Source organism: Protopterus annectens, chromosome 1.part1, assembly GCF_019279795.1.
Source record: "Protopterus annectens isolate FY-2018-M chromosome 1.part1, PAN1.0, whole genome shotgun sequence".
NCBI lineage: Eukaryota > Metazoa > Chordata > Ceratodontiformes > Protopteridae > Protopterus > Protopterus annectens.
Genome location: NC_056726.1, coordinates 1,211,222,096 through 1,211,242,655, shown reverse-complemented (window position 1 = coordinate 1,211,242,655; position 20,560 = coordinate 1,211,222,096). Strand labels below are relative to the sequence as shown.

At 34.6% G+C, this 20,560-nt stretch overlaps 1 protein-coding gene across 2 annotated transcripts in view; it reads right to left on the bottom strand.

Moving 5' to 3' along the window:
- MPV17L (MPV17 mitochondrial inner membrane protein like) overlaps nt 1–20,560 on the bottom strand; it is a 203,747-nt gene that overhangs the window by 174,567 nt on the left and 8,620 nt on the right. The window contains exon 2 of one of the 2 annotated variants that reach the window (XM_044080654.1): nt 1,926–2,043. The exons of the other annotated variant lie outside the window; for it this stretch is intronic. The gene's annotated coding sequence lies outside the window, so the exon portion shown is untranslated. The remainder of the gene's footprint in view (nt 1–1,925; nt 2,044–20,560) is intronic. 2 annotated transcript variants of the gene reach the window in all.

Here is a 20,560-nt window from a genome sequence, read left to right as displayed (position 1 = left end):
ATTGGGATTGACATTTGAGGAGTAGATGCCAAAGAGAAGTGGGCCTAGCACAGAGCCTGGGGGGACTCCACTAATGACTGGCCTCTTTGTAGAGGTGGCCTCACTGATTCTAACTTCTTGGGTTCTTTCAGGAAGCCAGCTACCTGTCTGTTGTATTATAAAGGAGTTTTTACCTAATTCTGTAAGTTTGTTGACAATGTCCAAGTGGGGTATTGTATCAAATGACTTAGCCAGATCTAGGTAGGCAGTGTGCACAGTTTTCCCCAAATGCATTGCCTTAGTGACCCTTTTCAAAGAAGTCCACCAGATTCATTAAGCATGACCTTCTTTGACAAAGCCAAATTGGGATGGATCCAGTGTCTGGAGGTCTCCTATGTCCCTGTTAATAACATCCATGATGATTCTTTCATTGGCTTTGCAAATAAGACTAGTCAGACTGTAGAAAGTCCTTCCTTATGAAGGAGGATGACTGTTTTAATCTTCCATCCACGTGGCACAAATCCTGTTTTAAGAGTATAGTTAAATAATGACTCCAGGAGACATGATAAGTTATATGTTAGACTATTTAGGGGGCATCCTGGAATCACTGATGCCATGTCCTCGACTTTAGAGAGTACAACCAGTACATGCTCCCTAGTAATAGTTCCAGGAGTTATGTTTGAGGGTATTACTGTGGGGATGGTTGGGGGTGAGGGAGGTAAACTTGTAACTGAATTTGTCCGATAACAAGTTAATTATATTGCCAGGCTTAATGAATGTGGCACCATTAACCACCAGTTTAGCATATTGCTGTGTGCTGCCCTTGAGGTTTCTGACATAGCTATAGAAGGCCTTATGGTTATCTTTCACCTGGAATGATATCTTAACCTTAAAGTTGGGTTTTCTTGACCTAATTAGCCCTCTTACTTTTCTATTTACTCTGATGAGAGAGTTTTTATCTTTATGGAAATTACCCTTCCTAGTAAATAGGCAACTAACAAGGCTTGTTTGCCTAATTAGCTCTCTTAATTGCCTATTCACTTTGATGAGAGAGTTTTATCTGTATGGGAATTGCCCCGCCTGATTTTTGCCTTTAAGTTTTTTTTTTTCCTTTTGTTGTACATTCTGTTTAATTTGGGATGCCACCTGAAAATGTTTCTGGGGCTAGTTTGGGGCTTACTTCTGATAGGTGCAGCAGTTTTTATGCAGCCATTTATATGGTTGTACAGAGTTTCTGAGACCAATTCAGCATAGACTGGAGTAATCTAAGGGATTAGAGCGGCACTGAATTTTGACAAATCATCAAGTAATAACACATAATTGCCTGGGAATAGCTCCTGTTACTAGTTTTACTGGTTTTAATGGAATTACGGAGTTGATTTTGATTTTGAAGGATCCAGCTTTATGGTTGGACTTTACCAGGGAGGATGAGACACTGGAAGGGGGGGTGCAGTATTTTCCCATGTTTGTGATCACAAGGTCCAGTATGTTGGAGCTTCTACTGACTGTATTCACTACTTGATCAAGAGTGTTTGAAGCTATGAAGTCCTGGAATCTCTGCGCTTGTAGATTTGTGGCCATGCAGGAGTCCCATTCTATTGGAGGGGTAATTAAAGGCTCCTATGAATAGGGTGTTAGGTTTGATGGTAAGTGTCTCCAGTAGGTCCAAGTATTCATTGTGAGCTTTCTTTTTTTTCCAAAATGTTTTTATTCATTTTATAACACAATAACTTAACAGTATAGTAACAAGAAAAAAACAAATAAACTATAGCATATACAATGTCCAAAACATTAAAAAAGCAATATACATATGGCAACACTTAATATTTCTCTAAGAGATTAGACAATTTTGTCCAAGCAATTAAATGAGTTATGTTGTTAGTCCTTGCTTTTATAGTAGCAATCACATTCTTACAAATGTATTTCACAACATGAAGATAATCAACTTCAAAGAGAGGAGTAGACTGGGATTTCCAACTTTTAGTAACAATTTTCCTTGCTATACAGAGGATAGACCATAGTAAAAATGTTTGGGTTTTAGGAATGACTTCAGGAACAGGAACACTGAAAAGGATAAGGGAGTTAGAAATTATACAGTTGTCATGCCATAGAACTTTACAAAGATATTTAAAGTCTAACCAAAATGGGGAAATTATTTTGCAATTAACAACCATATGTATCCAGTCAGTATCAGGCTGTCCACATCTCCAGCATTTCATTCCATCTTTCTTTTTTTTTCCAATATAATTTTTATTATATTTTTCGATATACAGAACAAGTATAGAAAGATAAATGGCTTTCAACTAAAGTACGTTACATACAATCAAAAACAGGAAATTTAAAGTATCAGACATATGAATTGCAGTGCTAGTACATCAGTTAGAGATAAACATAGACTAATATAAAACAGTATTTGGTGTTCACTTCCTTTGTAAAAGTAGTGATATACTTATTAAATTCTCACACAAAACGTATGAAACTATATGTCTACATATACCTATTAAACTATACACATTATATACACTCAGTTGCCATTTGTAAAGAATGTTGTACAAAACAAAAATGATTAGAAATGAAATGAACAAGTACAATCAAAAGGTATGCTCAAACACAAATTGCTTATATCTCTGGGGAAACTGGATGGATCTTCGCAGTCCTTAACTGATAGAGTTCAGGCATTTGGTATATGGAGTTGAAAAGGAACCTTTTAAATGAATATAGAGAGAAATGGTTGAAAGATAAGAGTCTAAGTATTTTTACACAGCTTTTCCAATATTTCTGGAAGTATTTTATTTTCTTATGACTTATTGTACCTAGTTTGCTCGCAAGAACATATTTAGTAGCAAAGATTTTAAACTCTTTCCAACATGTTTTGGTTCTATCTAGCCAATTAAGTGTTATATAGGTTTTGAGGAAAGCGCACATTGTTACAATGATATGTTTGGAATCAAAGTTGTAAGAGTTGGGAAATATATTTAGAATTGCCATTTACCATGAAAGAGTGGATTTCATGTATCCCATTTTCTTGAGTTGTGCTCTCAAAGAGCACCATAATTTGTATATGTTTTTACAGGACCAGAATATGTGTAAGGTATCGGCTACAGAGTTAGAGCATGTGTGACAAAGAGGTGATACAGTGGGGTTAATTTTATTCAAAAAGAAAGGTGTGTGGTAAGCATTGTTGTTTATCATAAACTGAGTATAAATTAATTTTTTGAAAGAGGATAGTTTTAGAGTTAAATCAATTGCCACTAACTTTTGGTCAGCAGTTAATTCCTTGTTTTGGCTCTCCCAATATTTGGAGTAAAGTATTGTGTCTTGGTGCTTTATTTTTGATACTAAATTATGAGGATTTGATAACATTTTGGTCTTTAGCATAAGCAGAGCTGCTAATTGTTGATAGAGTTGGAATTCTAATGGTGTTATTATAGCCTCAGCTGTAAAAAGAGTTATTAGATATAATATTTGTTTGATAATTATATAATATTTTTTATTAACAGCTAAGGATGCTATGATAGAATCAAATGACAGATTCTTGACCTTATAAAAATCTCAGACTAGGCAGTTCTTGATGAGTGGAAATTTGTCTAAATTTAACATATTATTATTTAATCTGAAGTTGGGATTTAAGTGAATTGGTTGCACCATAATTAAGGAATTCTTTAAGTTTAAGGATGTTATGAGCTTTTGGAAACAAAGAGTATTTTTCACTAATGTAGGATGAATCTTAAAGTATTTAAGAGTTTTAGTATTGAGGAAAGGAATGGCTTTTGGATTCAGTTTGGAATCATTGATGTGAAAGTAGTATATTTTTATCCAAAGGGGTTGCCAGCATTTATTTGAGGGTTCAAAATTGATTATGCGTATGATACGACTGGCATTGATTATGTTATAGTACATTTGAAAGTCAGGGAGGCTCATGCCTCCTTTCTCTTTGGGGAGGGTGAGTTTGGAGTAACTGATCCTTGTATTCTTGGGTACCAGATAAGTTTACCTAGTAAAGTTTCCAGTTTTGAGAAAAAGCCATTAGGAATACTCTGATTAATGGCATAGAAATTAAAGAGAATTTTAGGGAGGATGTTCATTTTTATAATTGCTGTCTTAGAAAGTGGGGAAAGGTTTAGGTTTTTCCATTTCGTGAGATCTTCCAGGACTTTAGACTATGTTTTATAAAGATTATTTTTAATTACTTCCTGTTGAGGATGAGTGAAAGTAATACCTAGATATCTGAGTGAATAATTTATTTTGATTTTTGTTTCTGGTATGAAAAATTATTTGTGACTTAGGGGATTTGGTGGATAAATTATTGACTTGTTTGGGTTAATTTGAGAATAATGAGAACTTATCAATGGTGCTTAGAATCTTATCTAAATCTGTCGAGGAAAACTCAAAGTAAATATTTAAATCATCCGCGAAAGCAGTATATCTCACTAGAACCTTAGAAAATATATACAGGATGTTGGAATGTTTTTTGACTTAATTTCAGGAGAAGTACTTCTAAATAAAGGTTGAATAAATATGGTGAAAGCGGGCATCCCTGCCTTGTGCCGTTGATTATTTGAATTGGGTTTGATTTCTTTTTGTTTATATTTAACATGGTAGTCACTTTATTATATAGGGTTCTGACCATATTTATGTATTCATCAGGAAAATCATAGTGCTTCAGAATCTTGAAGAGAAAGTGTAAGTTGACTCTGTCAAAGGCTTTTTAGGCGTCTACAGAGAGAACGTATTTGGGGGAATTTGTCATTTTCTATTATGTTTGTTATAGCTTCCATGGTTAATGTATTATCCCATACGTGTCTATTATTCATGAACCCTAGTTGTTCGGGTGATATGATGTGAGGTATTACTTTATTAAGTCTATAAGCAAGAATTGATGATAGAATTTTTATATCTAGATTAATTAGTGCAATTGGTCGGTAGTCACTGGGGCTGAAATTCTTAGCATTGGGCTTTTGTATAAAAATAGTTTTGGAATTATTTATATAAACATCGGTGATGCCAAATTTAATGATATAGTTATAGACTTTTAGTAAAATAGGTGCTAACAGTAGCTTAAAGGATTTATAAAATTCTACTACATATCCGTCAGGACCCAGGGTTTTCCTGGTTTCAACTTGTTTATAGCTAACAGGATTTCATCAGTAGTTAATGGTGACTTGAGAGTATTTCTTTGGGCGTTATTTAGTTTTGGGAATTGTAAGTCTTCTAAGAAGTTTTCAGTGGACAGGTCTCCAACTAGTTTTTGGGGACCGTAAACTTCTTGATAAATCTCTTCAAAGACCTGAATAATTTCCTTATCAGAGATGAGAGATTTGTTATGGTTAATTTACTTTATCTTAGAGGGTGAAGGTTTGATATTAATTATCCTAGCCAGCATTCTAGAAGGGCTTTGAGCCCATTCAGCATAACTCTAAAGGAGCCTAAGTTCCGTAAGAGAGGTTTAGATGGATTTCATGCAATTGTTTTTGCAGGGAGATCATCTGTTTTTCTATATCTATAGAATACTTAGTTTGCAGTTCTATCTCTAGCCTTTTTAAATCAGATTCTAATGTAGTTATTTGCGATTTAGCTTGTTTTTGATTAGGGCAGCTTTTAGTATTAGAATTCCTCTGAGAGTTGCCTTAGCTGCAGCCCATTGTATGTCATGTCGAACATCAGAGTTGTCCAAGGTATTGATTGTGTGAGTTAGAAATTCCTGAACTGCTTGACATACATTTTTATTATTTAGAAGATTAGAATTAAGGGTCCAGTTTGAAAGGAAGTGGTCACATGGGTTGGATCTATTCACACTTATTTTCAAATTTATTTTAGCATGGTCAGAAAGATTTCTAGGATGAACACTGTACTTTGTTTCATAATTTGTAAAAATTGTTGAAATTAGAAAAAAAGTCTATTCTAGACCATGACTTATGGTAGGTTGAGAAAAATGTAAACTTACTGATTTGAAGGATCATCTCTATGTAATTCAAATGGATCAAATAAGTTAAAATCATCCATTAATGTATTTATAAGGGTAGTTATCCTTATACACTGTTTATTATCCTTGTAAGTTCTAGCTAACTTAGGTCTAATAGTCATGTTCCAATCCCCTCCCAATAATAATAGGCAATTTTGAAATTTTTCTAAAAGTGTATAAATTTCGTATATGAAAGTGTATTGGTATATGCAGGGACTGTATACATTTAGAATTAGAATATCTTTACTGCAGAAGGGTATTGTGCACACTACGTAACACCATCTTCCATTTGGATCAAAACCATTGGTTATTAGTGTACCACTAAAAGAGTTTTTAACAATTATGGCTACCCCTTTAGAGGCCGTACAGTTTCCTGCAGCTATTATTTGTTTTATCCATTTCCTTCTTGAATACTTCTCCCATTGTTCTTTTGTCATATGGGTTTCTTGGACAAGGGTTATCTCTGCTTTAGATTTGTAGGTTAAATGCATCACTAAGTTCTTTTTTTATAGTTTTGTAGACCATTAACGTTCCATGACTCCAGCGAAATCATTAGAGAATATTTTGGGGAATTTAATAGCCATTAGTAAAGTTAAAGAGATGTACAGAGAGGAAGCTTTTGAGTTATGGATAATAGTAATATCAACATTACCAACATTTGTAGACATTCTTGGCAAATCATATAAGCAGTAATAGTACAGACAAATGACAACCCACCCTTTCAGACCACCTCCCGTGCCTAACCACAACTTACTACTATCTGAAAGAGGTAGAAAAAATTCTTTACAATTTGAACTATTTTACAAAAAATATCTGTCGTTCCAAGACCCGTCAGACAACAAGCACAAAGAAAAACTTCCCGCTCTATATTTAACATTTAGATGATTATATACAAATAAACATAGTGAGTTATAACAATTTAGGTAAAGTGGGTGATATATACCTAATTGTGCTGGTAGAATGACAGCTTGAGATAAAACCTAACACTGTCATGGAAAGTTATTGGAAATTAATTTTTACAGTTAAAGACAGTTCTTGCCATCTCCTAAAATAACTACTTGATGAGATAAACAGAGCAGTAATGTTAACAAAAATTAAAAATGGTTAATTACACAATAACAGCATTTTTGAAATTCCTTAGGAACACTTTGAAGAAAGCAACATACTATTATTTACACTGGCTCCAAAAAAATCATCCTTTTTGATAGTCAAGGATAAGGAACAGTGACTTACTTTAAGAGTCAAGTTTAACCTTTGCTTTTCCATATAATTGTATGCAGGTAGGTAGATAGATAGATATCTAGATAGATAGATAGATATGTTTACATATTATTAATTTGATATATCACCTGCATGAAAATGGTTATTTGTCTAGTTTTCCAGTTTTGCCTCAAACATTGACTATAATATTTCATGTAAGAGCAACATCACATAAAGTATTATTTCAAAGAGGAATAAGTCATATATTAAATAAATTCTCATATACAAGGTTTGCATGACTACCATCAAATAAATCAAAGAACTGGACTTAAATTATAATATTACATCTACATTAATGCACATGTCACATGCAGTATATTCAGATAATCAGAACCCTATTTAGTTTAGTGAAGCCAGATATAGCTGTGATCATTAAAATCCTGTACCAGTGGAATCAGAGTCTGCATAAATGGATATTCTCAATCTGTCCAAGACAGTACACATAATGTGCAGTTGGAGATGTAATAATTATTAGTAACAGCAACAGCTCTTACCACTCCAGACTGTAAGTACTACTCTCAAAACACATAGATTCACTTGATCAAATACTTTCCATAAACAAATGAGAGCACTTAATACTCACTAGAGTATGTTTCCCTTTCAAGCAACACAAGCAGTTAAAATAATATACCATTTTCTTTGTAGCTGTCAGTTTGTGCATTTAGACCATTGTCATGGTTGATTTAAGTTGTGAATGGACGCCAAATCTAGTTTATCAAGATTTTATAATTGGTCGCTAAATATAAGCTGACCAAATCAACCAAACTGACTTCCTACAATGATCCTATATAACAGCATACATATTCAATCAAAAAACTTTGGAATTATAAATTGCCCCATGTAACAGAGGATCAAAAATGTCATATAACAGTACCTTGGGTATCCGGTAGAAGAAAAAAAAAAAGAGAGCTTCGCTATTTAAGAAGTCATTTGTTATGCAGACTTCATTTGTAGATCATCTGGCTTCGATTCGGCTCATGGTGTTATCCTCCCTTGATTTCTTTAGCCATTGCTTCATTTAGTAAAGTGAGCCTCCATGGTGCTGATGCTTGACGTGTGACGTGACAGCAAGCCTTACCTTCGTTAACCTTACTCTTACTGCATGAAAATGGAAGTTAAGTGCGAGGTCAAGGTGATTTTTACAACTGTATGGTGGATCTATTAGGCTTGTAAATGGAACATCAAGATGGGAGGATGCAATGGGGAGAAACCTTTTACTTAATGTAGCGAATTTGCCATAATGTTAGCAAATTAAGTATATACCATGAAAGATTCCGAATTTAGAGCATTACTGGCACTTCTCAAGGACTTAACTGTATTTTTTATTCTGGGATAGTCAGGATTACTCCGAATGCTTTCTTGAATGCAGATTTAGCCTCATGAATACCCTTGACAGCATAGTTAATGCTGTTGTGCTGAAACAAGAGAGTCGCTGGATACTTTATTTGAAATTTAATGTTTTTGTTAATCAGGAACTTGCAGAAAGGTGAGAGGAGTAGTCTAGTCTGTTTTATAGGAAGGGGTAGGTCTTGCACTATTGTAATCTTATTTCCTTTCCAAATGATGTTTTTCTTTTTTTTTTGCCGACATGATGATAGTGTGGGCATGAGAAGCATTTAAAATTCTGGCGTAAACTTGTCTAGGAGTGTCTGGTACTTGTGACTTTCTTAGGGCATGATGTATTCTTTCAATTGTGATTGACTGAGATAAATCCTTGTTATCAATGATAAGGTTGAAGATTTCATTTGCAATACAGGTAAGTTGCGGTTGATCAAACTTCTCTGGTATCCCTTTGATTAGCACATTGCTATGTCTTTCTCTGGCTTCAAGGTCTGTTATTTTCTGCTGCAGGTTTTTGATAGAAGTATAATTTGTAGAAAAGTTTTTTTGTAGTTCCTGTATTTTTATTTCATTGTCCATAATTATTGATTCATTTTGATCCAGTCTAGACATTATTTGAACCAAGTTGTCTCCAAATAAAGTTAGTTTTGTGGAAAATGTTTGTATCTCAGTCTGAAGTTGGATTAATGGTGCTTTAAGCTCCTCCATGGTAAAAGGTTGTTCGGGTTTAGATTTCTGGATTTACTTATAGGCTTCTGTCTGTGATTTAGAAGTTTTCTGTCTTTTCGATGAAATTTCCTTCTCAGGAGATGAGCTTAATGAGAGTCTAGTCTTCGAAGATTGTAATTCCATTTGCTCCATTCTTATAGGATTTTCTATTTTTTGCTTGTATAGGGTCTTTTCAAAGCTGTCAGGCCCGAGCACATGTAGCTGGATTCACCACTGCACCATTGCTACAAAAATGATTTATCAAGCCTTTCTTTGCCTTAAAACTAGAAAATATACTTCAGGTAGGTGAAAAATAAGACTGACCTAGCTTTACTTTGCTTTTTTTATAATTTATTTGGAGTGATGGCAAGTGATTTGAATAGAAAAATAGTTGATATTAAAAGCTAGCTGGAGTTGGTGATTTCTAGCTTTCGGCCAATCTTGGATCCCCATCTTCATTCCATCTTTCTTGTACATTATTGCTAGTCTATGCAGGGTGAAAAAACATCTATGTAAAAATTCCATATGTATACACGTCAGAACAGGGAAGGTGTAGATTCTTTCCCTGACTGCAAACAAATGTTTTTATCTTTTTCTGATAATAGTTGTTTATTAACTTCACTTGAATAATTCCAAAAAGAAACATCTGTTTTGCTAAAATCATTTCTGAGAATTTTATAAATAACAGATATGTATGAAGTGTTCTTGGGTGAGCTATTAATAATTGTTGAGATAAAATCCAAGATTTTTAAGTTACTTTTATTGTATGCCTCTAATGAGGGTATGAGTTTAGTATGTATAAAATCCTTACAAGTTTGGATGTCCAGACAATTGCTGTTTTGCAAACTACATCTGCTGATCAAATAGTCTGCAGAATTTGTTTTATTAGCTGAAAGAAACTGATTCCAATATAATAGGTCAGCCTTCCAAAATTCTAACATTTTCTGAGCATCAAAAAATATCAAACATTCATTTGTGTAGGCAATAAGAAACATAATTATTAATAAATTCTTAATTAATTGATCAGAAAACATAAGCTTTTTAAACAACAGCAATATATGGTTTGTAAGAGGTATAAGAACAAGTTTTGACCTTTCACTTTGAATCTATATTTTTAAAATCCATATAATGATGTTTGTATGTATTTCAGTATATGGTTCAAGCAATGTCCTATTACTATTATATTAATAATTAATTACTTAATTAACTAAATAATTAACTATATTAGGTTTCATGTTTTGATTTCCAGTATGATGTATAATAGGACATAAAAATCTTTCTTTGTTAATTCCATATCTATGTCATGGAAAAAGATTATTTGTAGTAACCAGTCTCTAGTAGTCAAAATATGCCTGAAATAGAGTTAAACTATTATCAGATAAATAAGATATTTTCAAAAAGTAACTTCCACAATTTCTGGTAGTAGATACATTTCTTAGGATTAATTATAATTCATTTTTGAGATGATATGTAAGTTGTGGCCATAGTTCGGAAACCTTTCCATGACAGCTTGGTACGCTCTAACCAGTTTTTGGTTATGTATAATTTAATAAGTGAGCATATAGTGATTAAAGTATGCATTTGTAGTTTGGTAAGTTTTAGATCTGTGAAATAAAGAACTGCTAGTTCCCAACATAGGGCTGATTTATGATACCCCATCTTTTCTAGTCGTATCTTAAGCGAGTCCCACAAATTCTGCGAGTACTTGCAAAACCATAGAACATGTATGAGATCCGCCTGTGGATAAGGACAACATATACAAGCCAGAGAAGATTTAGTATTACATTTATTTAGAATCATGGGTGTGTAACAAATGTTGTTATTAATTATCAAGTGTGTACCTATTAGATTTAAAGGGGAAAGAATTGGTAGCAGAATTGATAGATCTAAGTTTTTATTCTTTTGAAATTATGTTTCCCCTATTTATTATTTTATTTTTATTTATTTATTTACATTTGTTGACTGGGAAAGTCTGACTGGATGCAGATCCTTTATGCTTATATTTGGATTCAGATGGAGGGGTTGAAGAAGGAAGAGGGCCTTGTCAAGTTTTAGGGTTTTCTTCCATTCCTGAAAGTTCTTTACACTGGCTATTAAAATACCATTAAGTTTGAGGTTCCTAATATTAGCTGAAGTTATGTAGGGTATGGCTTTGGGGTTGACTTTACTGCAAAGCATATGTTGGTGCCAAATTTTGACCCATACTGGTGACCAATGTTCAATGTGCTTTGAAAAATTGGATATTAAAGTAAGTCTAAGTGCATTAGTAATTTTATAGTAGAGCTGTAGGTCTGGTAGGTCCAATCCCCCTTTCTCTTTAGGACACATTAACTTTGTGTACTTAATTTGGACTGATTTGGGATACCATATGAATCTGGCTAGTTCCTTATTTATTTTATGAAAAAAGTGGTTTGGCATCACTAACAATGTAGCATTAAAGTGATATAATAATTTTGGTAAGACATTCATTTTAATGATTGCTGCTTTTGCTATTATAGATAGTTTTAATCGTTTCCATCTGTCTAGATCTTGTGTAATATTATTCCATGTTTTAAACACATTATTTTGTAGCATGGATAAATGATTATGTTTATAATTTATTCCAAGATATTTACTGGAATAGACTGTTTTAAAGGGGGAGTCTGCAAAATAGCCTTCTTTATGGTTAAAGGAGTTGATGGGAAATATATGTGATTTTCTTTGACTGACTTGGTAATTTCAAACTTGTGCATATTTGTTTGTTGATGTCATAATTTTCTTAAGATCTGTAACAGGGTGTTCGAAGTAAATATTTAAGTTGTCCGTAAATGCGGATAATATTATTCTGAAGTTAAGTACTTTTGGGATTGAATGAAAGGTTCTTTGCGAGATGTGAAGGAAGAAAGATTCAATGTAGAGGTTAAATAAAAGCATCGAGAGTGGGCATCCCTGCCTTGTTCCGTTAGTTATTTTAATTGGACTTGACAAGGCTCTATTAATATATAAATATCTATGCAAATTATTATATAAAGTTTCTATAAGATTGATGAAGTCTTTCGGGATATCAAGATAGGATAGGGCTGTAAATAAAAAATTTCAACTTACCCTGTCGAATGTTTTGCACACGTCTAGGACTAGAGTATATCTAGGACTTTTTTCTTTCTTAGTGAGTTGGATCATAGAGTCTAAGGATAGGTTATTATCCCATGTGTGTCTGTTAGCCATGAATCCAGACTGTTCCCGAGAGATAATAGATGGCATGATCTTCTTTAGTCTTTCTGCAAGAAGGAAGATTAGTATTTTGATGTCTACATTCATCAGAGTAATTGGTCTATAATTGTGGGGATTGGCTCTGTCAATTTTATTTTTTGGAATCAGTATTGTTTTGGAGGTATTTAAGTGGGGATCATTTATCCCATTTGTTCTAATGTAATTAAATACCTTTAAAAGTATAGAGGAAATCTTCAGATTAAATGTCTTATAAAATTCTAATGTATATCCGTCAGAACCTGGTGCTTTGCCTGACTTTAAGTTTTTGAGTACCTCAATTATTTCTTGTTTAAATGGGGCTGATAAGAGATTTGCTTGGGTAGTTGTAATTTTTGGGAAATTCGAGATTTTTTAAAAAAATATTTAGCTTTATACTTAGAGGTTTGTTGGGTGTTCATATTATAGATTTCTGTATAGATTTCCTTAAATATTTCTATAATTTGTTCATCTGTTTTGAATATTCTGTCCTGATACCGTAGAAGAGTTATTCTAGAAGCTTCTTGCATATTATCTATTATTCTTGCAAGTGTTCTGGATGGGACTTGTGCACCTTCAGAATATTTGGCTATATATTTTAATTCTTGTATTGAGCAATGTTGTTGGTGCAAATCGAATAATTCTTTTTGTATTTTGCTTACTTGTTTTTCCAAGTCAGGGTCTTGGGTTGTTTGTAATTTCCTTTGCAGGTCTTTAAGTTCCTTGATTAGGTGGTTCTCCTTTTGTTTCCCCACTTTCTGGAAGTAGGATGCTTTTTGAATCAGGAATCCTCTAATTGTTGCTTTACATGCCACCCATTGTATATCAAGGGGAATATCAGTATTGTTAAGGTTACTATCCAACTTTGCTAGAATATCAGAAATATTTTTAATGACCTCAGATTTAAGAAGAATGTTATTATTTAGGGACCAATTCCATCTGCGGTGTCTGGATATTGGCAATGTGTCTGTCCAATTAATATCTATCATCATTTTTGAATGATCTGATAGATATCTAGGTTCACTAGAATATTTTAGCTTCTCTCTTGCAAATTCTTCAGAGATTAAGAAAAAGTCTAGTTGAACCAAAGGGTTATGGCATTTAAAGTAGTATGTATAATAATTGTGTTTCTGTGAATCTTCTCCAAAGGAGACAGGGTCAAGGAGGAGGAAGTCTGAGATTAGGTCAGCTAAAGCAAGTGACGATTGGTGATTGTGCTTGTTTCATTTATTTGAGCGATCAGTGTGAGGCTTTATCATTGTGTTCCAGTCCACCCCCTATTATGAAATAATAATCTGTAAATTTGCAAAGTAGGTTGTGGATTTCAGAGATAAAGTGTTGTTGTTTCGAGCATGGGCCATATATGTTAAGGAATACAGCTGGCTTTGATAAGTTGGGATTCAATGTTGTAAAGTAACACCATCTGCCATTTATATCAGACCTAAAGTCAGTTATGGAAGATTGGAATTATTTTTTGACTATGATAGCAACTCCTTTGGAATTTGAACTATCTCTAGAGGCAATGATGGTTTTAATCCACTTCCTATTTGTGTCCCCCTTCCAGTCATCCTCCAGCATATGAGTTTCTTGTAAGAAAGAGACATTAGCCTTTAACCAAAATATTAAATGCATCAATAGTTTTCTCTTTTTCTTATCTTGCAGCCCCCTCACATTCCATGAATTAATTATCCACATTTGGCTTATTTTGATGTGATCTAGGCACTAACCTTTTTGCCACAGAACCTATAGTTGAGACCTGCATTCTATTCTGATTATTATACTTATAAAATGTGTGTATACTAACCTTTCTTATTAGATAACCATTGTTGTTGATCTGTTGCCATAAATATAACCAGTATATTGTTGCAATCTTGACTATCATTTCATTTCTTGCCATGAAAGAATTTTGATATTTAAGTTACCAGATTCCCCCCCCCTATTATTTTCAAAATTATTGTCTAACTTAACAACATCTAACTCTTCCTGAACTAAACCCGTGCCTACCCACTTAACTCCCATTTCCTGAAAGGTTTGGAAGTAAAAGGCTATAGGATAAATTAGTAGTGAGATTCTGTTCATTAGTACTGGAGTGCAGTCTATGAAGTTTAAGTTTAACCAATCAAAATCCCTAACCTGTGTAAAACTATAATACATCAGTGTGTCTACTCTATGATACATCATCCTATACCCTACTTATAATCCACAATCCTCCTAGTTGAACATGTTGCCAAAATAAAACAGAGTATGTTTTCTCTCATTGAATCTTAAAATTAATAGTTGCAATAATTAGAGTTTAACTGCTGATAATATCCAAGCTTAAGTATCTGGTGTTACTAGAAGGGACAGTAAGTGTCAAGATGTATGATAACTTGAACTTAATAGTCCATCTAACATTGAAGTCTAATAGTTTTAAGTTTTAAGTTTAATTAGCTTAGTTTTTTCCCTTAGGTTAAGGTTTGATAGTAGGTGTTTATAAAGGCATATTTTCAATCATAACTTAAATCATACTGGCAGCAGCATCATTTCCATTACAGGGAATTTAGAAGCATCTTAAAAGTGTCCATTGTATCCGAATACAAACATATCATGAACAGTTGAGTGTTTCAAGTTACATATGACATTCTCAAAGTTTAAGTTCTTTTCATTACATATAATTCACCATTTCATAGAACAGTTAAAATATAATTAAAAGAAAAACAAAGCTTTGATAGACAGATACTTAGGGATGATAAAGAATTAAACTTCGATATTTAAGCAACTTCTCCAGGTCGCGTAAGATACTTGCAACAGTCAATAATCTAGCATGTTCATTTGTTCTTTTAAAGCATTCACTTCACCCCCATCATATTTACACAACACTGACAGTAGCAAGAATATAAATCTAGAGCCTTGTATTATAAACATAAAGGCTGGATAGCAAAAATAACAAAATTGTCTGTTCCTTCCCTCACTTGTTTTGTTCAATTGAATACATTCAGGTATTGAAAAATTTAGTCCAGAACAACAGTCTATATTTATTTCTTATCATATATCTCAGGACTTCTAATCCTAACTTCTATATGAACTGTATTGCTTATTCACTTTAGTGATTAAGTATCATTTAATAAGTCAGTTATTTTGCCTTTGGAAGTAATAGGATTCATGTTACCATGCATATTAGGAGAAGACTTTTCAAAAAAAAAGGGGGGGGATAACATTTAGAAAATGACATTAAGTATGAAGGGACAATGTAGTAACATATCACTTTTAAACTTCAAGTAATATAAACTGTGATCTAAAAAATAAATGTTTCATTGTCAATGTCTCATTTATTATTTCTTCCTTATATCTGACCTAACTAATCATCTTCGAAAAACAGATGCCAACAAAGAGTTAATAATTGGTCTTTGCTAAGATAAAAATAAAGTTAGAAACAAGAGCTCTGTATAAATGCCCGTGATGAGCGAGGTGAATACAACACATATATCACCTCTTACATTCATGTAGAATGTGGGAATCTTAGCTTACTTCCGGTTTGCAGAGTAAATTATTTGTTTTTTCCCCTGGCAATGCACAATGATTTGAACTTACACTCACAGAGCTATACAGAATGCTATCCAGAATCTTTTAAATAGACTACATTGTGAGCTGACAACGTACTCTTTCAGATAAAGCCTTGAGGTTAGAACTTTGCCGGACAGAAAAACAAAAGAAAACCACCTAAAGGAATTGTACCTTTAACTTCAAGGGTTTAGTCTTCATACGCAGCTTCATTAATGGTCTGGGCTCAGATTACAAATGTTTTCAGAACAAGACTCAGTGGATTAAGATGAAAGGAAACAGACAAGGCTGGCATTTGTCCAAAGTTATCTTCTTCAGCTTTCATCTTATGAGAAAATAAGGATACTACTGCCCGGAAGTTCCTTCATTTGCATCTTGCTGCTTCACTGGGATGGTGGTGCATGAAAGGGAAGCATTTTAGGGCAATCCAGGAAGTTGTCACCTTTCATTGCTCGTACTGTGAACAGTATCTGAAGCTACTGTTCCTGAGTATCTAAATTATATTACTGAGTGTATTTCTGTTTTCTCAGGGAATAAAGTTCTGAGATTTAGGCTGTCTCGCTCAACAGGTGTAGAAGGAAACAGTAATGGAGTTCATCTGGTGTAGAAGATTTTATTACAATGCTAAAGAGACTTCAGGATTCTGGAGCTTTACCAAATAATTTAATGAATGCTGTTTTCGCATCATTGGGTGAGTTTACAGAGATTCTAGTGTCATTATTGTAGAAGATAAGAGTGTTTGGGTAGAGCATCTGAAATTGTATTCTCTGTTTGATGAGCTCAGCACAATAGGGTGAAAAACTTTGCTGTTTCTATTTAATTTCTAAAGGAAGGTCTTGTGCTACAGTGATTTTATACCCATTCCATATCAGTTGCTTTTGTTTGGCTGCTAGGAGTATTTTCTGTGTCTCTTGATATTTATTTATTATTTATTTTACATTTGTTAACCGGGATGGTCCAACTGGATATATGTCCTTTTTCAGCGGAGGCCCGGGGAGAAAAGCTCCAACAGAGTTACATTGATAATTAGGTACAGTAAATGAGCTGAAAGAACTTAACAAAAACATAGGCTATTTACATACAAGTACAACACTGCCATTACTATTTCTGAGATTACTACAAATGTAACATTAATAACATATTAGCAAGGACGGTAGGCAGTATAATGACATAGAGTTAGACAGGATACATATTTCTTTATCACAGTATACAAAGTACTTATCATCTTAGCTAGTTGTTTATGTTTTAGTTAATGGCACAGAGCTAGTCTGGGTTTGAGCAAGGACATAGCCAGTGTGACTTGAAGTGGAGTTTTAGACTATTTCTGAATTGACTTAGAGAAGTTGCAAGAGTGATGTTATTTGGGAGAGAGTTCCATATTTTACCAGTGGTGTTGGCAAATAGCGCGTCACCACCTAGGTTGAGAGATTTAGTTGTTTGGACAAGGAGTCTGTTTGCTGAGCGAAGGCAGCTTAGATTGGAGTAGGGAGTCATTAAGTTTTTTAGTGCTGGGGTATTCTCAGGTTGTTTAAGGATTTTGAAGGCCTCTATGAGTTGGGACTGGTGAAGAAGGTGTGGGAATTCTATCCATCCAAGCTTTTTCAGGTTAGTACAGTGGTGTGTTCTGTAGGGTAGGCCTGTAACGAACCTGGCAATGTGATTATAGCAGGATGAGAGCTTGACCAGATCAGATTTGTTAAGGTGAGTGAGGACAGGAGAGGCATATAGTAGGGTAGAGAGAAGGTGTGAGCGGGCTGTGGCTGCCCTGGCATTCGGGGTAAGGAAGGCTTTAATTCTATATAGGGTCCCAAGTTTCTTGGTGACTGACTTAATGGCTTGGTTGATATGTATATCAAATCTGAGTTTATTGTCAATGTTTACTCCTAATAGCTTTGTATAGGTGTCTGGGGAGATGATGGTCCCATTATTGGATTTTATAGTGAAGTTTTCAGTCGGAGATCTATTGGTTGGGTAGAAGAGAAGTAACTTGGTTTTGTTGGGATTTAAGATCAGGAGATGTTTGGCAAGCCAGTTTTCGACTTTGGTGAAGCTATGTTGGGTGGTAGTTAGTAGATTTGCAAGAGAGGCATTGGAACATATTATAGTCGAGTCATCTGCATATTGAATGCAGGTGGCTTCAGGGATGACTGTTTGGATGTCGTTTATGAAGACTGAAAAGAGGAGAGGTCCTAATATGGAACCTTGAGGAACTCCTATGGTATTTGGTAGTAGGCAGGAGAGCTTGTTTTGCCACATTACTGCTTGTTGTCTCCCAGTGAGGTAAGCTTGAAACCAGTCAAGGGCTGGAGTATCTAGATACAGGGTTTTTAAAGTATATGGAAGTAACTGATGGTTTACCATATCGAAGGCTTTTGATAGGTCCAGGAAGAGAGCGGAGGATATTTTTTTATTATTCCGGTTAAGATTAATGTTTTCAGTAAAAGAGAGGAGGGCAGTGGTTGTACTATGATGGGGTCTGAATCCATGTTGAGAGTCTGTGAGTAGTTTATTTTGGGTTAGATAGAGCATTAGTTGGTTGTGCATGCACTTTTCCATAATTTTGGCAAGTGGTGATAGTATGGCTATAGGTCTATAGTTGGATAGTTCTGTGGATGAACCGCCTTTGTGGAGTGGAATAACATAGGATATTTTCCAAATTGAGGGGATTGAGGCCTCGGTTATGGTTCTGTTAATTAGGATTGAGATAGGGTAGGCTACGACATCTGCAGCAATTTGCAGGTATTCAGCCGGCAGAAGATCGGCTGAAAGGGTGGTTGGCTTCAGTTTTTCAAAGGGATCTGATAAAGGATGTGGACACTGGCTGGAAGTTAAAAGAGAGTGGTGAGTCGGGTATAGTGTTTATAGAAGTGTGGGGAGGAGAAAGTTGGTTAGCTAATGACTGGATGGTTTCTGTGAAGAAAGTATTGAATGAATTGGCTATATCTTCTTGGCTTTTGTCAGATAATGTTCCTGGGGTCGGAGTAGTGGATTTGCCTGGTTGGAGAAGTTTATTTATGCCTGCCCAGTACTTTTGAGGGTTATTCTGATGTTTATGTTGCAGATTGTAGAAGTAATTTTTCTTATCTAGTATGATGGCTTTTTAGTCTCATTTCTAAGTTGTTGGAATTTGATACGATCTAGGGGTAGTTTGGTAGTGCGCCATTTATCCCATGCTATGTCTCTAGTTGTTATTGTGGTTTTGGTGTCTGTTGTTAGCCAGGGTGCTAGTTGAGTTTTAATTCTTATTGAGCGTTTAGGGGCATGCGAGTCAAGTATAGTAAGGAATGAATTGTTAAATGATGACACTGCCTCATCAAGGGGAAGGAACTTTAGTTTTGTCCAGTTACATGATTTGAGTTCAAGTTGAAATTTAGTTGGGTCAAAGTTTTTCTTGGATCTGATAGACCTATAAATAGGTAAGCTTGTACAATTAATTTTGTCTTTCATGATGTATGTGAGCAGGTGATCACTAAGATCATTAGGGAGAGTTTCAGACATATAGTTCTGGGGATGACTGTTGGTGAGTATCCAGTCTAGTATACTCTCTTTTTGGTTATTGTTACTTGTACGTGTGGTAGATGATATTATCTGAGAGAATCCATGTAGGTTAACAGGGATGGGGTTGGACTGTGCTGTGCATTGGTTCCAGTCAATATTAACATCGCCCAGGACAATGGTTTATTGAGGGTAGTTGTTGGCTATCCAATGTAGAATGACCTCTAGTGTTTCTACATTGTTCCCAGGGGGAATATAGGTGACAATTAGGTTAGTGATAGTTTAGGAGTTTAACATATATCTGCCTTGGGACATCAGAGTCCTGTTTTTTTCGTAAAGCTCTGTGTGCTCTCTCGATTACGATTTCATTAGTATTTTCATCTATTTGAAGTAATGTTGCAAATATTTGTTTAGTTACTGTCATGAGTTGAGCATTATCATATTTTTCAGGAGCTCCCCTGAATAAAATAGTATTGCCTCGACTTCTAGCCTCTAAGTCTACAAGTTTTTGTTGGATCTCTGAAATTGTGGTGTTTGTGGCACAAACTCCTCTTTATGTTTCCCAATCTGGAATTCATTTTCAAGCATAGTTTCTTCAGTCTTGTCCATCCGCTCTGCTATTTGGTTGATAGAGTTACCAAAACTTGATAGCTGTTCAGAGAATTCTTGTACTGCTGTCTGGAGTGGTAGGACAGCTTGTTTAAAGTCCTCCATTTGGATGTTGGTTTCAGGCTTTAGCTTTGGATTTGCTTTTACTGATTCCTGTTGTTGTTTGGATGTTCTCTGCATCTTGGACAGCATTTCCTTTTCAGGGGAGGCTATTGCTGATAATTTTGTCTTTGTAGTCTGCATATCAATGGTATCTGTTTCTGATTTCTTAGACATCTTCTATTGCTCCGTTTCCCAATTTCTATTTCTCTTATTCAGGTGTTATGTAGTAACTTTGTAGCCTACTTTTACATGTGGTCAGGAGTCTCAGAGCTGTCCAGTATTTTATTTAAGCGATTTACATCAGTTGGTGTTGAGAAAAAAATGATTTTTAGACAGATA